Source organism: Pogoniulus pusillus, chromosome 5 (assembly GCF_015220805.1).
Source record: "Pogoniulus pusillus isolate bPogPus1 chromosome 5, bPogPus1.pri, whole genome shotgun sequence".
Taxonomy (NCBI): domain Eukaryota; kingdom Metazoa; phylum Chordata; class Aves; order Piciformes; family Lybiidae; genus Pogoniulus; species Pogoniulus pusillus.
The window spans coordinates 33,490,989-33,506,294 of NC_087268.1; the positions used below are offsets into that span (position 1 = coordinate 33,490,989).

The following is a 15,306-nucleotide window of genomic DNA, read 5'->3' on the forward strand; positions in this document are numbered from 1 at the left end:
ACTAGAGAAGGTTCCCTCTCATTCTCTGTGTCACTGTATGTAAAAGTCTCCTTCATGGTGAGAGGCCTGGAAGACAAACCCTGTGAGGAAAGGCTGAGGGAGCTGGGGTTCTTTAGCCTGGAGAAGAGGAGGCTCAGGGGGGACCTCATTGCTGTCTACAACTACCTGAAGGGAGGTTGTAGCCAGGTGGGGGGTGGCCTCTTCTCCCAGGCAACCAGCAACAGAACAAGGGGACACAGTCTCAAGGTGTGCCAGGGGAAGTATAAGCTGGATGTTAGGAGGAAGTTCTTCCCAGAGAGAGTGATTGGCATTGGAATGGGCTGCCCAGGGAGGTGGTGGAGGCACCGTCCCTGGAGGTGTTCAAGAAAAGCCTGAATGAGGCACTTAGTGCCATGGTCTAGTTGACTGGATAGGGCTGGGTGCTAGGCTGGACTGGATGATCTTGGAGGTCTCTTCCAACTAGGTTGATTCTATGATTCCATGTTTAAGAAAAGTGTGCCATTTAGAAAGAGGATGTTTTGCATTAGAAAACAAACATTCTCTCTTATCCTGGGCAAACTATTTTAACCATTCATTTCAGAAATCTGACCTTTGTATTATGCCAAGATGGGAAATGGGATACATTGTACAAATCTGTCAGCAAATAATGCAGAACCCATGAAGAAATTTTATTTTGTGGTTCAACACCTGTTTAATTTTAAATCTAAGATAAAGGGGAGAAATAAAAGCTCAAAGGAAACAAAGCTGTTTGCATTTCAAAATGGGGGGGGGGGAAGCCTCAGTTATTGCATGCATTATTTTTTTTAAATTAATTTATTGTCTTTTCGTTACTGAAATGGAACTGCAGGTTTACCTCAGTATTACAGTCCCTTATGACTTCTGAGAACTGGGCTTTGAAATGACAAGTAAGTAGACTTGTGTTCTTTCCCTTTTCATCAAACTATTTCTGAGCCCAAAGCCAGTTGCACTGTATTCGCCATTTGTTCTTTCCTGTTTCCCGGGTTGTTGTTACAAGCCATCTTTTGTGAATGAGGATCATGTCCATACTATTTGATGGTTAAGTCTGAAAATTTATTTTCAAAGGACATTTCAGATTCTGTAGGAAAATACAGAATAAAGAGGTTAATTAACAGAGTGCTCAACAATCAATCGTCTTCAATTAAAAGTTGGCTATAGTTAATGCAGTCACAAGTCTGTGTCAGTCTTTGCGCTCCAGGGACAAGTGAAATACATAATGCAAATCCACCCTACTTCTCTTCATAACATTAATATTAATTCTATAAAATTTTCATGGTAGGTGAAGTTCTGCATTTTATTTCCTAACAGCGACTCAGGATAACAGTTTTATGCTGGTTCTTCCATTTGTTTTCTTCATTCACTAAATGCTTTGATTTCTTGTATCCCACCATCGGGCAAATGCTTTGCCACCTGTTTACACCTGTTCAACATCTTTATTGATGATCTGGACAAGGGGATAGAGTCCAGCACCAAGCTAGGAGCAGGTGTTGATCTATTGGAAGGTAGGAGAGCCCTGCAGAGGGACCTGGACAGGCTGGATAGGTGGGCAGAGGCCAATGGGATGAGATTTAACAAGGCCAAGTGCAGGGTTCTGCACTTTGGCCACAACAACCCCAAGCAGCACTACAGGCTGGGGGCAGAGTGGCTGGAGAGCAGCCAGGAGGAAAGGGACCTGGGGGTACTGATAGATAGTAGGCTGAAGATGAGTCAGTAGTGTGCCCAGGTGGCCAAGAGAGCCAATGGCATCCTGGCCTGCATCAGGAACAGTGTGGCCAGTAGGACAAGGGAGGTTATTCTGCCCCTGTACTCAGCACTGGTCAGGCCACACCTTGAGTACTGTGTCCAGTTCTGGGCTCCTCAATTCAGGAGAGATGTTGAGGTGCTGGAACATGTCCAGAGAAGAGCAATGAAGCTGGTGAGGGGCCTGGAACACAAACCCTGTGAGGAGAGGCAGAGGGAGCTGGGGTTGTTTAGTCTGGAGAAGAGGAGGCTCAGGGGGAATCTCATTGCTGTCTACAACTACCTGAAGAGAGGTTGTAGCCAGGTGGGGGTTGGTCTCTTCTCCCAGGCAATGACCAACAGAACAGGGGGACACAGTCTCAAATTGTGCAGAGGGGAGGTATAGGCTGGATGTTAGGAGGAAGTTCTTGCCAGAGAGAGTGATTGGCATTGGAATGGGCTGCCCAGGGAGGTGGTGGAGGCACCGTCCCTGGAGGTGTTCAAGAAAAGCCTGGATGAGGCACTTGGTGCCATGGTCTAGTTGACTGGCTAGGGCTGGGTGCTAGGTTGGACTGGCTGATCTTGGAGGTCCCTTCCAACCTGGTTGATTCTATGATTCTATGATACATTAAGCTGGTCCACTGCACCATATAATCAGTGATGAAAACAAATCAATAAATAAGAGAGCTGACCAAACAAGACACCATCTAACTCCTTGGTACTCAACATTCACTGTATCTTTAGAAGTCACCTTAATAAGGTGGCTTCCGACTGCCACCTCTGATATCCCTAAAAGTGAAGGTGGAATTGCCTTACTTTCAGCCATTGCTAAAACGTTGCTGCTTTTCACATTTATGTGGTGAGCCACAAGAAGTGATCATTTGCAGACTGGATAACCAGTACTGAATTTCCATGGAATGATTTTTAAAAGTTGCCATTTTTAGTTGCCAAAAAGCTTTACTGAAGGTTAATGTTCAACAATATTAGAACTGACTACACTAATATGTTTCATTTACTTCAATGGAAAACTAGTTTAAATTAGTTTAAGTAGCTTTGCACTATAGTGGATGAAGAATACTCACACAATATGTTCTGCTGTGGATGAGGTATCTTATAGAGATAAGTTCATGTGTTCTGAAGTGAATATCTCTCTGAGTAGCAGCAGATACAGTCACATCAGACAGTCTGATGAAGAAGCACTTTCTAAATGCTGGAATTTGTTTTCTATCTTCCTGAAGGTCTCTGAGGTGTGTCCTACCTGTTCAGTGTCCAAAACATGTATGTCATGGCATTCTTTACATTCTCACCTATCCACAGGTTTGAAAAAATGAAGACAAAGGGTTCTGCATGATTCTTCTCTCAGCCCTTATCATCCCCATTTGCATTACTTTGACAATTTATCACATGAGTGAGTTGATCCCATATGCACAATGCAAACTTCAGACTATAAACTTCTGGGGTTTACTGTGCCAGAACCAGCAGGGCCCTGACACATCATCATTGTACCACTGTCTGCAGAAGCACAGTGCTCTTTAACTTCTTTAACTTCTTGAAAAGTTAGTACGGATAGTGTGAACCCCCAGGGCTACTTCCATGATAGGCTACGGAAAAGAGCCAGAAATAATGAGCTCTGTAATGACCATCTCTGGCCAGAACAGCTGCTTGAACCACTACCCGTGGCTCTAGAGCAGTTTGACTTGGAATGGTTGCAAGAAACTAAAGAGCTCTCAGACGTTGGTACCTGAAGACACTAGTAAGGATTCAAGATGTTTTCAATATCTAGCAATATCCAGGAAGGTTAATGGTGAGACACTTCACTTGCCATTGACAAGTAAGTAACTCAATTGCTACTTGTGAACAAGAGGCAAAGCTTGGAGCTAATATAATACATTTAGGTCTTTTTTAGACTTGCCTTTCTTAAATGTGTTTTTGGTCAGTCCAGGTTTTATTTCAGCTTTTGAGAGTGTAACAATGAAGCGAATGACTATAAAACACAGAGAGTACTTTAGATTAGATTAAATTTAACAACACTATACTTACTTACTGGCCCTATGTTACCTAATACTCTCTTCCTAAAAGCTTATTTTGTAAACCAGGTATTTTCATTTACTAGCAAGGTCTGTATTGAAGAGAATTATTGTCTTATGCAGGTAATTGTAACTGAAATCCACAATGCAGCAGCTATAAATCAAAACTACATAAACAATTTTGTTTAGTGAGCAGACACTTCTGCATGCTTCAGGGCTTTAATACTGATTTCTTTCATGCTGACCTCTGTTATTGTCAATTGACTCTTCTGCCACTATCTGCCAGTTCTCTGTAATTGTTCAAGCCACATATACTATCCTGTCTGCTGTATCTTCCAGATACTCCATAGTATATTTCTTTATCCTCCTCAACTTTCCTCTGGAAGCTAGAAGAAGCATCTCAATAAAACTCTAAGAATAAATTAACAGTATCATTTTTTTTGTTTGTTTGGTTGGTTTGGGTGGTTTATTTTTGTTTGTTTGGTTTGGTTTGGGTTGGGTTTTTTCTCCTGAAAAGACTTAAACTTTCTACAATGTGTGTGTTTAACTTGCTGGTTCTGCATTGGCTTGTTTGGGGTTGGTATTTTTTCCTCCTGTGTATTATTTTTCTCTTGTTAAGGTGCATTATTTTTTTAGTTAATGAGCTAAAATGTTGGGGCAGATATGTTGAGGACTTTAAGAAATCTGCACTGAATTTTGTGGGTAGGTATATGACAGTATTTGAGAGAAAACCAGGTGAAAGCACTCTTACTTAATTTGATAGGGATCTCTCTTGAAAACAGACAGAAAATGTCCCACGTTTTGGCATCCTCCCAAACAGAACTACGTGTGCTACCATTTATTTTCCTGTTTTGAGCTACAGTATGTTCTGAGTTGCCAAACAGGAGAATCAGTGTACAACTAATATTATTCCTAAATAGATTGCTCAGTGACATTCTGAATTATCTATTCCCACTATTATGCCTACCCCCTTCCCAGTCTCTAATTGTGGGTCTCTTTTTGTGCATGTTAAGTAGTTTTTCATCTCTACTGAATTCTAATTTTATCTGAACCTTTGCAAGTGTGTATGCTAATTGTACCCCCCAAAAAAAAATTTTGCATTCATTTTGAAATTAGTACATGCTTTCAACAAAATGTTTCCATTTCGTAAGTGTGGAATTGCAACTACTTCTAGCTTCAACACTCAACAAAAATTTTGCTGTTATGTTTTGTAATATATTTATGAGATACACATTAAATTTACAACTTATTTCCTGAAGTTTCTAGCAGCATTCTTGTTACTAAGACACGATAAATGTGAAAATAGTTCTAGCATTTCTAATATAGTCTAATACAAATTACAGAATGAGATGTAAGACCAAATGCATGTCTGTTATTCCAAAATAATTTAAAGGAACATGTTTGCAAAACTACTCATAGTGTTCCTTTTATTAAGTTGTTTGAGATATGAGATGTAATTCCATTTAATGTTATACATTTAAAACTATCCCACTCTACTTCTGATTGTACACATAATAACAGGTATTTTTAAATTAGAATCATAGAATCAGTCAGGGTTGGAAGGGACCACAAGGATCATCTAGTTCCAACCCCTCTGCCATGGGCAGGGACACCCTACCCTAGATCAGGCTGGCCACAGCCTCATCCAGCCTGGCCTTAAACACCTCCAGGGACGGGACCTCAACCACCTCCCTGGGCAACCCATTCCAGGCTCTCATAGAATCATAGAATCAACCAGGTTGGAAGAGACCTCCAAGATCATCCAGTCCAACCTAGCACCAGCCCTAGCCAGTCAATTAGACCATGGCACCAAGTGCCTCATCCAGGCTTTGCTTGAAGACCTCCAGGGACGGTGACTCCACCACCTCCCTGGGCAGCCCATTCCAATGTCAATCACTCTCTCTGGGAAGAACTTCCTCCTAACATCCAGCCTATACCTCCCATGGCACACCTTGAGACTGTGTCCCCTTGTTCTATTACTGGTTGCCTGGGAGAAGAGGCCAACCCCCACCTGGCTACAATGTCCCTTCAGGTAGTTGTAGACAGCAATGAGGTCACCCCTGAGCCTCCTCTTCTCCAGGCTAAACAACCCCAGCTCCCTCAGCCTCTCCTCATAGGGTTTGTGTTCCAGGCCCCTCACCAGCTTTGTTGCCCTTCTCTGGAGACATTCCAGCACCTCAACATCTCTCTTGAATTGAGGGGCCCAGAACTGGACACAGCACTCAAGGTGTGGCCTGACCAGTGCTGAGTACAGGGGAAGAATAACCTCCCTTGTCCTACTGGCCACACTGTTCCTGATGCAGGCCAGGATGCCATTGGCTCTCTCGGCCACCTGGGCTCACCTAAAAGTTTCTTGTAACTGGAATTCAGTGTGTCCATTATATAAAACAAATGTTTCAAGGTCTTCCCAGTGAAACAAAACAACGCCCTGCAAGTCACCATTTCGTCAAATCAAACATCTATGAGGAGCAATGGAAAAAAATTAAAAGGGCAATATTCTATTAGGGTTACATTGGATGAATAACCTAAACTATTTGAAGAAGAATACCAAAGTAATATGGGTGATAGTGCTACCTAAGAATTGTGATGAGATTTTCATGATGGCTAAGGATCCTGACAAGAAGACACAAGAAGTCTCTCACATTCCCATGTCCCATATCAGTTTTTGTAGTGAGGAAACCTAACTCAAACACGTGTGCTCAAGTGCACTACATGTCAGAGAAGTTTCTAAGCCACCAAACAAACAGTATTAAGCACAACAATGACTAACAGATGAGAATCTGAACAGTGTTCAGACAGTAAAACAGTAATTAAAACCTACTGAAACATTTTCCTTGTGAAGTAATGTTACTTTTGAGCAATATATTATTGAGTTAATGTATTTTTGGCCAGCCTTATTCAAGGCCAAAAGGACAAGCCTAACTCCAGAGATGGCTACACCACCCATGAAATTCTGATCTATCAGTGCCAGAGAAGCACACTTCTGGCACCAGATATGCTAGATAGAAAAATTACCAATATAATTAGGACTTCAATATTGATCTGAAAGTAGTTTAACAATTGCTATTCGTAACAATTAGCCAATGTGCAATGCTGACAATTAGCATAAAGCCAGCAAAAATCCATAAAAACCAGCCTGAATCTCATTTTCTTGTGTTTTTGGTTGTGGTTTGTTTTGTTTTTTTTTCTTGAGTAGTTCAATAGTTATGATCATAGGGCCTATGTGATTTAAATCACATCTCCTTCACTGTGTGATATAATAAAGCATTTATTATTGTGGAATGATGCCATCAATATTCCAAGAATGAGAATATTTCTAATACTATCAGTCTCTGGAAAATCTTACAAGTTCTCTAATTGTTATACTAGAAAGCATAAGGCTTATAAAAAGCAATTTGGATACAGAGTCTAAAATGACTTTTAACCACAGGCAGACCAGATTTATTTGAATATAAAGTCATTAATCACTCATTTTATTGGGGTAGTGATCTAAGACTGCAATATTCACAGAAGTGGTGATTTTGTCTTGACGATGCATTCACGTCTCCTCTTCTGATCCAGCTGAAACACAACCTTACCTTTAATTTTTGGTGAAATGAGTATTTATTGAGCTTAGCAAACTGATCCATGTCACTTTGTTGCATAACATGGCAGGGGCCACAGGCAGATACAGCCAAGGGTGTGGGGGAAGAACTCGTTCCCCCAGTGGCTACAACTTTTCAAACTAGCTTGAAGTGGTTATAATATGGTGTCTTTGATGTGGTAATAGCAACTTTCTCTAAGCATGTGAGGAGTTTCAGACTCGAGTTTTGATGAGCAAGCCCTAGCCCTTCCCTTGAAGGCAATTTGACCTCCGACAGAAGTCTTTTCTTCATCTGCATAGACTTCCATTCCATTGGACTGAACTGAAACGAATCAATTGACTGAAATCCACCTGAGTATTAAGAAGGTTTGGGATTTTTCTGTCTGCCTGTGTTTTAAGGAGTGGCACCACTGAATTCTCTGAAGTAATAACTGGTAAGGACACCTAGATAAAATTTTCCCCTTCTCCTAAATGTGGAAGGAGAAACAACCTGAAACATAACAAATATGTCTGCTCCTGGGGAGGCCACTATCTACCCAACAGAGTAACCACGGATGGTCTACAGAAACTTATTTTTTCATAGCAGTGGTAATTTCCCCAGTATCTCTTAGTCAACAAATACTGCATACTGGATACAAGGCTTGTTGTACTTCATGGTTCATCAGTTCACACCCTGGGAACAAGATATTAACATACCTTCCGCTGTGCTTGAGATGCACAGCTTTACATTGCTATGGTTACACTGAGAGAAGAGTATTGGACCCACATTCTGGTTTGGGTATGGCTGCATCAACTGCAACAGAAATAGCTGTGTTTACACAGCATCATTTGGAAAGAAGTATGTGGTATCAGCTGAAAGTGCAAAATAGCAGCAGGTAAAAGAATGCTTTAAAAAGAGCACAGCTGGAGTGGCTGAGAATTGTATATCGCTCCCGTTGGCCACTTTACTGTGGTGGAAGAAACTGTTGCCCCCTTGTGAACCTGAGAGAACAGGCACTGCATCTTGCTCTTCACCTGCCACATGCCCAAGCTTGGCATATTACCTGAAATGGCCATCAGTATCAGTTAAACCTAATGCACTGGACTGTGGGCTGCTGTGGCTGGGAAGCAAACACATTGTTTTTGCTGTAGGCACGTTAAGCTCCACAGAGAGTTGAACAGGCAGCTGGGGGCATCTACCTGCTCAAATTGTTCCAGCATGAATCACCACAGGTCTTCTAGTTGCACCCTACTTTAAGGCACCTTCATGCAGTTTGCTTGCTGATGCTTAAGAGGAAAATAGATTTTTTTTTTTTTATCTTTCTTCTGAAGATTAAGTTAGCATTAAGGAGCCTGAGGCTTGGTCTCTGGCATTCCAGGTGGCAAACAAATGGTATGTGCAGTGACCTGGACAATCAAATGGCCATTACGCAGTGATCATGCGAATTTTCTTACCTTCTCTTTTTCTTTCAGGGCTTTACCAGCATAAGACATCTAACGAATCCTCTTCCTGAGAAGGTTGAGCAGTTGTAATAATAAGACTGATAGTGTAGAAAGTCTGTTTCTTAGTAACTTGCTGAAAAACAAATGACAGAACAAAATTTAAATGGACATTTCCCAGAGGAACCCTTCCTTGGTAATTTAATCCTTGTTACTTTTCCAGTAAGAAGTGTTACCTGAATTTTCCAGTAAGAAGTGTTACCTGAATTGCCAGTTTACTCTTAATGCTAGACTCACTTGTCTAAGTTTTCCCTTAGAGTTAAACCACAAAACTATTAAATCTCTAATTATTTCAATGTGTGTCAGCCCTTAGGCTAAGACAATTAAAGCTGGTTTATCTGCACCAGTATATGTATGTCCTACATACAAGCTCTACTCTGAAGCAAAAGCAGAGGTGGAACTTGCATACTAATTGCATAACACAACTTAGGACCTCTACACAGACAAGTGACATCCATTTGCTCCTGTCCTTGCAATTGAAAATTTGGAGGGCCGGCAAGTGAAGAGTAGCTTTTAATAAGGTTGCACTCATAGCTCTTTGGTTCTTCGTTGCTCCTATTTTCCCTGACCATCACTACAACCACCTCAGAGGAATGACAGTACAGAACACTGAACGATCCTCAACAGAGTCAGGGAGCTCAGCACAAATTTTTGATAGAGGTAAACTGAAAATAAAGGGTCAGGTTTTGAATCGACAGAGTAACATGTACACTTGCATGTGACTCACCTAACTCCTGACCTGGATGTCGGTTTTCTGGCTGAGCATTTATCGAACAGGTCATGACGCTGCTTATAAGGGACTTTGTTTTGCAAGCAGCAGCACACTCTGATAATGTTTTCATCTCCTAGATCCTCGGTATCCTCTTAGGAGAGGCACCTCTCTGTTTTCTCCCAATACCTCCCTTAATCTTTCTTAGGTAAAATTGGCTTGGTTAAGGCAACCTGCCAATACATGACAATGGATGATAGTAATTTCAGACACCACAGAGAGATGGATAACCACAAGCAGAGCCTTAAACTGAGGAGTAAGAGTGACCACCACTGGGGAAGACAGAGCATTTTCCAGATGCAGTTCTCCATTCTCACCTTTACTGCAAGGTGACTAAGTTTTGAAGTTGCTAACGAACATGAATTAAGAACCACATATCAGTGATGGCTTATTTTGACAGGACTAAAAACTTTAGGGTTATGGACACATCACAAAAACCCTACCCTATCTTGCAGTGGAGTGAGTAAACTCAAAAGAGAGGAGAAAGCTAGATCAAAATAGATGACTGTGAGCACAAAACATTACAGCCATGCCAGCATAAAACATACTTGCACCTGAGTCAGAGTCCTGTGTGAGTATGAGTCAAATCTCTTAATTGTGGCACCAGAACCATGGAAAATTTCGAGCTATAGCACCTTAACAGGGCTCCATAGCAAAGCCTAAGTAGGAAAAAAATGTATTTAAAAAATAAAGAGTTGTTGCTATTGAACCTTTCCATACAAAACTAAAATCATGTTAGTATCTAGAAAACCTGTTACCTACCAAGTATGCTTTAATGAGTAAAACTACATGAAGACATCTGTTTAAAAACAGTCACCTTCCTGTATGTAACTTTGTAAACTTTCCCATACTTTGTGCTGCTGGAAAATTCCTGAAGTTCCTTAAATTTATTTTTCTTTCAATCAAACTGTGCCTGAATATTTACTTATCCCTCAGTGACAGTAGTCATTTCAGATCTAGGCACACATGGAGCACATGTAAAATCTACTCAAGCTAGTATGATGAGCAGCCCCCCAAAAAATGAACAGTGTAAAAAGAAAAAGGCACAGAAGAACTGTAGTGATGCTAGTAGGTATGCAGTGGTTATGTATTTTCTGTAAAATATGAAGTCATTTTTTTTCTGCTGGCTGTGAGTCACCCCAAAATGAATGCATTTTCCATATTCTCATGATTCTGATTTCCATATGCAAAGCTAACAGTTCTCAAAATATATGTAAATAAGTGTTATTTACAAAGACAGTCCGGTCATAGATGTAATGAATCCAAACAGATTTAGCCTTAACTCAGCTCAGTGTTATTTTCCAAGCTCCTCTCTTCACATGCAAGAGTCTCGCATTTAGAACAGGGTGCCTGAGGTCACAGACAGGATTTAACGAGTGCAAGCCTGCTTAAGGAGGCCGATTTGAACTGAGTGGATACAGAGCCTTATTTATGACACAAACATAATCTGAATGAAATTGGTTTATGTCTTGTTCGTGTTTAACAGCACTGTGCTACCCTTATGCAATATTTGCATTGGAAAATAAGAGATTTGCATGGGAGGGAATGCTAAAATTATTCACAAGGCATTATAAGATTTTACAGTGGGTCTTTCATATGGGAATCAGGATGAATACTGTAGCGTTGACTGAAAAATAAAATTTGGATGCTATCTGTGAAAATTGGTTAATTTATTTTAGTAAAAAATACTCTCTCCATCATTTTGAATTTAAAATATAAAATTTCTTACCTTTTAAATAATACAATTTGCTCCAGAACACTTGCAACCTGTCTGTCTACATCATAGTGTTAGTGGAGTATTGAACATGAAGAAATGATTTAGGCAGAATGAGAAAGCAGCCTTTGGAGCACATAAGGTCATCCCTTGAATAGGAGGATTTTCTCCTAGCAGCTGCCACTGCTGAATCTGACCAGTGACTGAAAGGCATCATGCCAGAAGCTAGGACTTAAAAAGATCTTTAGGCTGTGGAGCACAAAATTGAAATGGAGAGGAGCTGATCAGCTTTTTATCTAGTTTTAAAGATAGGTCAGGGAGGTGAGTGAGACAATGATTGACGGGGTTGGCACTTCTGGGTTTGTCTACAGGGGAAAGCTGTACTGAGGTACATTTAATTAGCTTTGAAGCCAGTACAGTTACTGTAGTGTCCATCCATGTTGTGTACCTACTTGTTAAAGGAGGATATTTTTAATTTTTCACCTGTCAGTAATATATTCAAAATCAGTAGGAAAAGTAATTCTTACTCTGTCACAGAAGTGTACACATGAAAGTTTGCTCTGGGACAAACTTAAGGCTAAATCCGTGCCAGGAATGACTTGCCAGAATAGCCTTCTCAGTAAGTCCTAAGACAAAGAGAGCCTGTATGAGCAAGAAAAGTGCTTTACCTATGTAATGTACGCCAGTCCAAAAGTGAAAATAAGCTGTATCACTTTTGTGAGTTTCCTCTAGGGCTTTTATCAGTACAACAAGGATGCAAGACAAAGCACCTCACTGGCATTTGCACAGCTGCCAAGGACACTTGTTATGCCAACCTCCACGTCTGTTTAAATTCCTGTCTACCTTATTTTATACTACACCATCCTCAAGACTGGTCCTGCATAAAGCCACTAGCAGCCCCATTAAAGCAATGCTGTGTCTATACCCTGGTTACTAATCATGCTCTAATGCAATGGAAGAACACAGGTTTTGTAGAAATACCCTAATGGAGATGGTTCTATCGATTAGGACTTCACTACTAAAAAGACTATTTTATATCAGAGAAGCTAATATGTGTCAGCTCTCCCATGACAAAAGAAAAGACTTAGTCAAGGTGCTTTAATTTTGTACTGAGGTGAATTTTACAAGGGCAATCCCAGGCGAGAGCAGAGGGTTGATCTTGCTGAACCACCCTTGTGGTAAAATTTAAGTATCCAATACTTGGCTGTGTTTCCAGCCTGGCATATCAGACATGAGTGGTTTTTATGCAAAAAATATTGCCTTTTTTTTTTTTTTTAAGCGTCAAAGTCCTAGTCTCTGTAATCTCCTCTTGTGTTAACTGAGAAGTAATTCTGTAGACCACCTCCCACAAAGCACAAAGCTTATTGAAGAGGCTTAAATTCTACATACAACTGAAATTCACTGTATCTACAAGTCCTCTGAAAGAGGGAGTGGTATGTCCAGAGTGTTCCATTATCCTTGGTGATGCAACATGCATTGGGAATAATCATGTCTACACACTGGTTTGGAATTGCTGTGTCTACACAGCTGTTACAACATTGCTGCTTTGCATTCTTGGAAGATTCCACAGTTTATTCTTTGCCCTCTCTGTTTTTTTTTTTTTTCCCATGCTGCTTATTGTGAAAGATCCCACCAGAAAGTAGTGGAGTATTTACCACAATTTCTCTCATTTCATCACAATAGTTGAAGTGAGCTCTGTTTTACATGGAGTGTTGGGCATCAGACAAGAAGCACTGATGACCACTGGAAGCTTCCTGCTGATATCTGTATACCTTTAAGGACAGGGATATGTGGGCAGCTAAAACTGAGCAGAGACAACTGACTAAACCAGTGCATGAAATGACAAGACTCAGTAGTGATGCAGAACAGGAACAGCAAGCAGTTTTAACAGGGTTTGGAAATACTAACTTTCAAGAGCCTTAAATGGAGAAATTGCCCTGCAACTGTAAGAATGGAATATGTCACCAAAATTTCTCTTGGCACAGTGAAATATACTCATCCATTTTCATACGAAGGCTTGCCATTCTCATTTGGTAACCATTACTGTACAAAGAAATCCACAAGAAAAATAATCAGGATTGTGAGGGAGTGCTATGACTGAAAAATTTTCTGGGTTATATGAGTTTGCATTGCACAGACACTTACTGATGAGTTTAAGTATTTAAAGGTAGCTGTTCATGTTTAGGCCATTAATGTGATCAACAAAGCTTTTCTCACTTCATATTGCACCTAACCGAAGGCAATATTTTTCTATGATGTAGCAAAGACAGATGATAATAATTGGAATGGATGATAGTGGTGTGATGGGTAGATCCAAGAAATCTGCATTTTTAGAAACACTGGGCTATTTAATTTTCCCCCCTTTTCTTTACAGAATCACAGAATTAACCAGGTCAGAAAATACTTTGCAGATCACTTAGTCCAACCTATCACTTAACACCTTCTAATTAACTAAACCACGGCACTAAATGCCTCATTCAGTCTCCTTTTTAACACCTTCAGTGATGGTGACTCCACCACCTCCCCGGGCAGCCCATTCCAATGGCCAATCACTCAACTTCTTCCTAAAGTCTGGAATAAACCTGCCCTGGCGCAGCTGGAGACTGTCCCCTCTTGTTCTGTCACTGATTGCCTGGGAGAAGAGACCAACCCCCACCCTGGGGTTGGGGAGTGATGTCAAATATAGAAAATAATAGTGCTAGGATTATTATTCTCTGTCCAGAAGACTTAGTATGCACATATACTCACGTTTCCACTGTTGATGAAGTCTTTTATTGGATGCTTAACTAAAACAAACAAACAAAAAAGGTTTATTTATACCAAATCAAGTGAGGTGACTTTAGATATTGTGATGTGAGATATTTTGAGTGTAAAACAGTAATAGTAGTGCACTCCTTCATCTGATCCAGCAGGCAACAGTCAGGCGTGTTAAGGCAGAAGAAGGGAAATCTGTATACATGAATATTTTTAATATACCATACACAGGGATTTTACTGAACCCTGGAAAGCTTTTTATACAATCAAGAAATGTTACAAAAATCATCTTGGAATATTTAAGTTGGTGAGGGCAGTAAAACAGGGATGAAAGGCTTTACAGGGTTTCACACTATGCACATCATTTGCTGCTTCTCAATGTGGAAGGACAAACTTGCACATGGAAAGTGCTCTTAAAAGACCTCAAATACCTCAGTAGGTATGTTGTTGAAGAAATGTTGACAGACACAGGGATCAGGGAGGTTGTAGCCAGGTGGGGGTTGGTGTCTTCTCCCAGGCAACCAGCAACAGAACAGGGGGACACAGGTTCAAATTGTGCAGAGGGGAGGTATAGGCTGGATGTTAGGAGGAAGTTCTTCCCAGAGAGAGTGATTGGCATTGGAATGGGCTACCCAGGGAGGTGGTGGAGTCACCACCCCTGGAGGTGTTCAAGAAAAGACTGGATGAGACACTTAGTGCCACGGTCTAGTTGACTGGCTAGGGCTGGGTGCTAGGTTGGACTGGCTGACCTTGGAGGTCTCTTCCAACCTGGTTGATTCTATGATCCTATGAAAATAAAAAGCATATTTAGACTTACCTGTTTTCTGTTTTCTGCAAAAGCTGTTTATGAAGGGTCATGACCACTTATTTTCCTCTACTCTGTCTCCTCTTAATCACACTAAATTTAAATGTCTTTCCATTTCTCTCCTTTTCTCACTATGTTGTGTTGTGTACACAAAATCAGTAAACATGCCATCCCTTGATTTCCTTTCCTTCTTGCGTAGATTGAACAGGTGTTCTTTCAGTGTAGGCACCTGCGGCCATGGTTGCTGCAATGTGACATGGGTGGGAAAGATAAAAAGGAACAGGTAGTCATTGCCCAAGAAATTGCCTCTGTGCCAAGAATAATAAAATATTGCTCTTTCCTTAATTGTGCAATATCCATTCCAAAAGAGAGTACTATCTTTGCCTGAAGAGTTCTTTTCTAATACCTGTAGGTCAGTATAAACTCATTTATTAAATA

The 15,306-nt window shown here is 40.7% G+C and overlaps 1 long non-coding RNA gene across 1 annotated transcript; it reads right to left on the reverse strand.

Annotated features, from left to right (window-relative positions):
- Positions 1-772: 772 nt before the first annotated feature.
- On the reverse strand, positions 773-15,007 carry LOC135175526 (uncharacterized). Its single transcript, XR_010302379.1, has 3 exons — positions 14,881-15,007; positions 8,782-8,902; positions 773-1,096 (listed from the first exon to the last, which is right to left on the reverse strand). It is a non-coding gene; the product is annotated as an uncharacterized LOC135175526 (long non-coding RNA).
- Between the last annotated feature and the right edge of the window lie 299 nt (positions 15,008-15,306).